We start from the raw sequence: 8,114 nt of genomic DNA, 5'->3' as shown, positions 1-8,114 counted from the left end.
ACCAGATGTTCCCTTCAAAATGGCCAATTGTTGGCGCCCTTCCCGCTCAATTTTTGGGAAGAGGCCCATGGCCTTTGCCTATAAATAGGACTAGCCACCCACAGGGTAGGAGGAGATCGGATCGGAATCAGAGAGAGAATCGAGAAGAGAGAGAGAGAAGGGTGACTGAACTCCTCCTAGCAGTTCCATCCCCCAGGCCAAGAACAGACCCTCGAGGCTGTTCTTCCTTGTATTGCTCATCATCATCAGCCCAAGAGGCAATCCACCACACCACACACTGGAGTAGGGTATTACACCACAACGGTGGCCCGAACCAGTATAAACCCTGTGTCTCTTGTGCTGTTCTTTCCATAGCTTAGATCTTAGCGAGGCGGAGGGGTGCAGGTAGGTAGAAGGCGAAATCTCCGCGCGCACCCCAGTGTTCGAACCTCAAGGGTCTGCCGGAACCCGAAATCCGACATTTGGCGCGCCAGGTAGGGGTGCACCGGAGTTTTCCCTTCCGCCACCGCCACGACCAGCCTCGCGATGAGTAGAGCGTTGCCCGCTCCGGCCGCCGACGCCAGCACGGGGGCCAGGGGGCTCCGGGCCCTGGCCCCAGCCCTACAATGGGTACGGTGCCCAGACAAGTTCAAGCCAACAACGCCGCCGCGCTACGGTGGCGCGACTAATCCGCCGGCCTTCTTGCTGGTGTACGAGGAGGCCATCCTCAAAGCTGGAGGTGATGATAGGGTCATGGCCAGCTGGCTCCCCATGGCCCTCACCGGCGCTTCGCGTGCATGGCTGCTCCACCTGCCGGCAGCCTCCGTGGCCTCTTGGGAAGAGCTTTGTAGCCTCTTCCCCGCCCACCACGCTACACCAACACCCCCGGTCGTCGCGGCCCTCCTGGGCGGCTCGCAGGCGCCGCCTACAAGTCACCATGTCAAGCCATTCATCCGCCGGGTCAGCACCACTTCCACGCGGCAGGGGGCTCCCCCGGACCGGGCGGCGCCCAAGGCCGGCCTGACCTTCAGCTCGGAGGACCACCCCTCCAACTCGGCCTGCTCGGGTGCGCTCCCCATGCTGTGCACCCCCACCATCTGCCAGGTGGCCGTCACCAGAACTCTCATCGATGGCGGCGCGGGCCTCAGCGTGCTCTCGGTTGAGGCCTTCAACCTCCTCTGCATACCCCTGGAACGGCTGCAACCCAGCCGGCCCTTCTCAGGCGTTGGGGGCGGATCATCCAGCTCCTTGGGACAGATCCGGCTCCCAGTAACCTTCGGCACCTACAACAACTTCCGCACGGAGCTGGTCGACTTCGACATCGCCCCCATCGGCCTCCCCTACAACGCCATCCTCGGCTACCCAGCGCTGGCCCAGTTCATGGCCGCGACGCACCCGGCGTACAACCTCATGAAGATGCCCGGGAGCAGCGGTGTCCTCACCGTGCACGGGGACACCGGAGACGCGCTGCGAGTGCTCAAGCTCGCCTTCAAGACGGCGGCGTCGGCACAGCCCGCCGACTCGGAGACCCCCGAGCCCAAGGGGGCTGCACCCGCCAAGAAGAAACAGTTGTTCACCCAAGACAAGGCAGAAACCAAGCAGATACCCGTCGATGAGGACGGGTCCACCAACGCCACTTTCACCATAGGCGCCAACCTCGAACCCGAGCAGGAGGAGGCCCTGGTTGGGTTCCTGCGCGCAAACAAGAAGGTATTCGCTTGGGAGCCTGACCAGTTGGCGGGGATCCCTAGGAGCGTAATCGAGCATCACCTCAACGTGTGCCCCAACGTGCGCCCTGTGAAGCAGAAGGCAAGGCGGCAGTCCACAGAAAAGCAGGCCTTCATCGTCCAAGAGACCCGCAAACTAGAAGCCGCTGGGGTCATTCGCGAGGTCCGATACCCGGATTGGTTGGCCAACCCTGTCGTTGTGCCAAAGAAGGGAGGGAAGGAGCGCATGTGTGTCGACTTCACCAACCTCAACAAGGCATGCCCGCAAGATCCGTTCCCGCTCCCCCGCATCGACCAGATCGTCGATTCCACCGCAGAATGCGACCTGCTATGCTTCTTGGATGCCTTCTCTGGGTATCACCAGATCAAGATGGCGGTAGAAGACGTCGAAAAGACAGCCTTCCTAACCCCGTGTGGGGTGTACTGCTACACGTGCATGCCATTCGGGCTGCGTAACGCAGGGGCGACCTTTCAGCGGCTGATGCACATCACCTTGGGCCCGCAGCTCGGGAAGAATGTTGAGGCTTACGTCGATGACATTGTGGTGAAGTCTCGGGAGGCCAGGACCCTGATACAAGACCTGGAGGAAACCTTCGCGAGCCTCAACGCAGTGAACCTGCGGCTCAACCCAGAGAAGTGTGTGTTCGGAGTCCCCTCGGGCAAGCTCTTGGGTTTCCTCGTGTCCCACCGAGGCATCGAGGCTAACCCAGAAAAGGTCAAGGCGGTCGAGGACATGAGCCCGCCAAAGACCCTCAGAGAAATGCAGAAGCTCACTGGGCGCGTGACCGCGCTAGGGCGCTTCATCTCCAAGTTGGGGGAGCGAGCGCTGCCCTTCTTCCAGCTAATGAAGAAAAAGGGGCCCTTTGAATGGACTGAAGAGGCCGACAAGGCGTTCCAGGATCTCAAGAGATACCTGACCAGCCCTCCGGTCATGGTGGCTCCGCGCCCTCAAGAGCCCCTGGTGCTTTACCTCGCCGCCACTCCCTACTCCGCCAGCGCAGCCCTGGTGGCGGTTAGGAGGAGCGTCGAATCAAAACCACAGCAGCAGCCCGGGACAAGGCAAAACAGGAACAAGGAAGGCCCACAGAAACCGCCACCGCGGCTGAGGAGGATCAGCCGCCGCAGAGGAGTGCACCGGAGGCGGAAGAGGCCCCTCTCCCAGATGGCCAGCCTCAGGAGGCCTCATCGCCTCAGAGGCGCCATGGTCTCCGGAGGGCGCCACCAGCACTGACGCACCCAACCTCGTTGAGCACCCAGTGTACTTCGTCAGCACGGTGTTGCGGGACGCGAGGGCACGGTACCCCATGCCTCAGAAGCTCCTCCTCGCGCTACTGGTGGCCTCGCGCAAGCTGCGGCACTATTTTCAGGGTCACCCCATCAAGGTCGTCTCGTCATACCCCCTGGAGAGAGTGCTCAGGAGCCCTAACTCAGCTGGAAGGGTCGCTGAGTGGAACATAGAACTGCAAGCGTTTCAGCTCGAATTCAGCACGACCAGAGTCATCAAGGGAGCAGCATTGCGGATTTTGTGGCAGAATGGACGGAGGCACCAGGCCTCAAGGCCGACGAGGATCGGTCCCTCTCCCCGGGAAGCGAGGCGCCAGAAGGCTGGGTCATGTACTTCGATGGGGCGTTCTCCAGGCATGGCGCTGGGGCTGGGGCGGTGCTTATATCGCCCACTCAGGACAAGCTCTACTATGCTGTACAGCTCTGTTTCCAGCAAGGTGAAAAGGTCTCCAACAACATAGCGGAGTATGAAGGTTTAATAGCGGGCTTGAAGGCCGCAGCTGCCCTGGGGGTGAAACGCCTCACCATCAAGGGCGATTCGCAGCTCCTTGTCAATTTCTCCAACAAGGTGTACGAGCCGAAAGATGAGCACATGGAAGCCTACCTTGCGGAGGTCCGCAGGATGGAGAAGCAGTTCTGGGGGTTGGAGTTGCAGCATGTGCCCCGTGGCACCAATCAGGAGGCCGACGACATCGCCAAACGGGCGTCCAGGCGGTTACCTCAGGAGCCTGGCGTCTTCGAGGAGCGGCTCTTCAAGCCCTCAGCCCTGCGTCATTGTCAAACACGGCTCAGCCTCGGGAGGAGCTCCCCCAGCCACCTGCCTCAGGAGCCCCGGTCTGTGGCCCGGCCTCAGGAGCACGCCTGCTCCTGACGATGGAACCTCAGGAGGGGTGCTGGATCACGGAGCTCCGGAGTTACTTAACACAAGGGACCCTGCCGGAGAAGGAGGAGGAAGCGGAGCGTGTGGCACGGCAGGCCACGGCATACTGCATCAAGGATGGAGAGCTCTACCGGAAGCGACCAAACGATGTATCCCTGCGCTGCATCTCCAGGGAGCAAGGAAAGGAACTGCTGGAAGATATACACGGCGGAGACTGTGGACATCATTCATCATCACGGACCCTCGTCGGCAAGGCGTTCCGCAGTGGGTTTTATTGGCCCACCGCACTCAATGACGCCGTCGAACTGGTGAAAGCTTGTGAGGCCTGCCAGTTCCACGCCAAGCAGATCCATCAGCCGGCAGGAGGCCTGCAGACTATACCCCTTTCGTGGCCATTCGCAGTCTGGGGGCTGGACATCCTGGGCCCGTTTCCTCGGGCGCCAGGGGGCTACCGCTACCTCTACGTCGCCGTGGACAAGTTCACCAAGTGGGCTGAAGTAGAGGCCGTCCGCACCATCCCCGCGGGTTCCGCGGTCAAGTTCATCAGGGGCATCGTGAGCCGGTTCGGGGTGCCGAACCGCATCATCACAGACAACGGTTCGCAGTTCACCAGTAACCTCTTCAAAACATACTGTGCTAACCTTGGAACGCAGATATGCTACGCTTCGGTGGCGCACCCCCGAAGCAACGGCCAGGCCGAGCGAGCCAACGCAGAGGTCCTGAGGGGCCTCAAGACCAGGACGTTCAAGAAGAAGCTGGAGGCCTGCGGCAGAGGTTGGTACGACGAGCTTCAGTCCGTGTTGTGGTCCATCCGCACAACCGCGACCAAGCCGACTGGAGAGACCCCGTTCTTCCTGGTCTACGGAGCCGAAGCGGTCCTCCCTCACGAGGTCAGACGTCGCTCCGCGCGGGTCCTGGCGTTCGACGAGGCGCAGCAGGACGCCATGCGGGGGATGGACCTCGTGCTGGGGGAGGAACGTCGCCGAGAAGCCGCGCTGCGAGCGGCGAGGTACCAACAAGCACTGCGACGATATCACTGCCGCAACATCCGCCCCAGAACTCTCGAGGTAGGAGACCTCGTGCTCAGGCGGGTTCTCTCCAGGGAGGGACTGCACAAGCTCTCTCCCATGTGGGAGGGCCCGTTCAAGGTTGTTCATGTTTCCAGGCCCGGCTCCGCGCGCTTGGAGACTCAGGAGGGGGTGCCGGTCCAGAACGCATGGAACATCCAGCACCTCCGGAGGTTCTACCCCTAAAAAGGCCCAGAGCCTGTGAAGAAGGCGAATGCCTGTGAAGCTGTCGCGTTTTGGAAAAGGCCCAGAGCCTGTGAAGAAGGCGAATGCCTGTGAAGCTGTCGCGTTTTGGAAAAGGCCCAGAGCCTGTGAAGAAGGCGAATGCCTGTGAAGCTGTCGCGTTTTGGAAAAGGCCCAGAGCCTGTGAAGAAGGCGAATGCCTGTGAAGCTGTCGCGTTTTGGAAAAGGCCCAGAGCCTGTGAAGAAGGCGAATGCCTGTGAAGCTGTCGCGTTTTGGAAAAGGCCCAGAGCCTGTGAAGAAGGCGAATGCCTGTGAAGCTGTCGCGTTTTGGAAAAGGCCCGGAGCCTGTGAAGAGGGCAAATGCCCGTGAAGCCTGCTTCCCCCAAGAAAGGCCCGGAGCCTGTGAAGAAGGCCAACGCCTGTGAAGCTCGCCGCCCGTGACACTCTCACGTAATAATGAGTTGGGGCTGTACACGCCCCGGAGTCTCAGGAGCGCCGGCCTCAGGCCCTGGGGCTCCCTCCCACGCCCAGTGGCAGCACTTAGCTCCGCGCTGGTGAGAAGACGTCGAAGACTAGATTAGGTGCCGGACGCGGCTTTTTTCATTTGCAGTTGGCTTGTTCATTCTCATTCGAAGTTTTATTGAAGTTGTTGCCATCTTTGGCTTGTGGTTCTTCGACTTTTCACTCTCCTGCCTCGATTTCTCTTATGCAAGGCCTCGCGAGGGGGGCAGCCGAGCGCCCTCGCGAGTGTTCCTGTCCTAGTCGTTCAAAGGTTTCGCGACCTGGGTCCATTACAGGAGCACCCCTCCAGTCCGTGCCCCACGGGCACCGCGACACGAACACAGGGCCTGGGTCGGTCGCCCCCCACGGCTGGGGCCGGGAACTATCCACGCGCGGGCACGTAGCCGGAAGGCACGATAACGGAAGCAAAGCGATGATTAACAGCAATAACCCAAACACGCCCCGCGGGGCTCCACGCTACTGTCTTTTTACGCAGGAAAAAGGAAAAGAAAGAACAAATCAGGCGCAGCTCGCCTCACACCGGCCTGCAGGGAAGACTCGAGCTGCCTCCGGGGCTCAGGCAGACTCCCTCTCGCGCTTCACCGAAGGCGCGACGGCGGGCAGACACGCTACCACCTCCCAAGCAGGTACGACGGCGTGGAGGCTGACCGCGGCCACCGCTAGAAGAGTCGCCGCCTGAAGAAGAACCGGTGAAGCTTGGGGAACCCTGAGCGCCGCCAATCACGCGAGCGCTGTCCTCTCCATCATCGCCGGGGCTGGGTTCCCGGCCGCGGTCGTCGTCCTCAGGGCAGCACCCTGCGCGGCGACCATCTTCCCCAAACACCCTCACGTAGAGGGTGGCATCGCCGTCAAACTTGAAGTGCAGGGTGCACCGACGGCTCAGGCCACGCGCGCGGGCAAACGTCTGCCAACCGCGGGTCAAGGCCAGGCTCCCGGCTGCGGAGACCTCCAGTGAAGCCCATGAGGCCCGGCTGCAGCAGCCGTCTGCCTGAAGCCAGAGGCCGCCCGGGAGCTCGCCGAGGAGGAAGCGAGGAAGTTGAAGCCGGGTGCTAGTCGGCTCCGCCGACCACACAACGAACTCCGGCAGCACCTCTGCAGCGCGAAAGCGCGGCCTAGGGGACGTCGACCGAAGCGCGCCCCCGGCCGCAGCAGTCCGCCCGTCACGTGCTGGAAATCGTCTCCACGGCCGCGGGGAGCTGCCGTGGTGGCCACAGGATGTTTGCGAGGGCGCCCTCGGCCGCGCTTGGGCGGGGGAGAGGCAGGCTCAACCTGGCGAGCCTTCCCCTTCTCTGCGGCCGAGAACCTCCTCGACGGGGCCATGAAGAAGAAGGAGAAGCAAGGGGGGATGAACTGGAAGGGCGCGCGCCGATCCGTACTTATAGCCGGCGAGGGCCAACCGGCCCCCACGATCGCAGGTAATCATGACCGCTTTGCATGCAGGGACTTGTCCAATCCGTGCAGTTGCCGAGGCGCCATGGGGAAGTGGAGACGCCCACGTCCAATCAACCAGCGCGGCGCCCAAGGCCGCAGGCTGTTAGGGCCCGCGGCGCTTCGCTCTTGCCCTTCCGCCTCCCTGCACGGCCAAGTCCGGGCGCGCCTTGGGCCCGGGGGCTACTGTTGGCGTTCTGGGAACGGGGGTCCCCAGACTTGCCTGCCTGCGGCCTGCGGCGTGGCTCAAAGGGGGCCCAGCACGGCCCATCTTCATCAACACAGACCCAAGACCCTCGCGAGGGGCCAAGCCTCGCGGGGCGGACGACACGGAGCTTCCTCAGGCACGGCCTCATCAGGCTGGCTCGCGAGGAGGCGGAGAGATCAAGGCGGGGTACCTCACGAGGTGCCCGTGACACAAGCCATGACGACCAAAGGCGCCAGGCGGGCGCCAGCCGCGCAGTGTCCCCCTTTCCTCTTTGGTGCAAAGGGAGCAAGCGCAGGCGAGAGCATCAAGCAAAGGCACCCGTTTCGGTGCAATGAGACCAAGACCAGTCCAACGGTAGGGAGGAAGTCATTGTGGAGCCCAAGCCAGCGTCACCACCAGAGCCTTTGGCAGGCGAGGACCAACTTTAGTCAGGATAAGTGTACCAGATGTTCTCCTTCAAAATGGCCAATTGTTGGCGCCCTTCCCGCTCAATATTTGGGAAGAGGCCCAGGGCCTTCGCTTATAAATAGGACTAGCCACCCACAGGGTAGGGGGATCGGATCGAAATCAGACAGAGAATCGAGAAGAGAGAGAGAGAGAGAAGGGTGACTGAACTCCTCCTAGCAGTTCATCCACTCAGCCAAGAACAGACCCTTGCGAGGCTGTTCTTCCTTGTATTGCTCATCATCATCAGCCCAAGAGGCAATCCACCACACCACACACTAGAGTAGGGTATTACTACAACGGTGGCCCGAACCAGTATAAACCCTGTGTCTCTTGTGTTGTTCTTTCCATAGCTTAGATCTTAGCGAGGTGGAGGGGTGCAGGTAGGTGA

Source organism: Triticum urartu, chromosome 3, assembly GCF_003073215.2.
Source record: "Triticum urartu cultivar G1812 chromosome 3, Tu2.1, whole genome shotgun sequence".
Taxonomy (NCBI): domain Eukaryota; kingdom Viridiplantae; phylum Streptophyta; class Magnoliopsida; order Poales; family Poaceae; genus Triticum; species Triticum urartu.
This window is presented reverse-complemented; position numbering follows the sequence as displayed.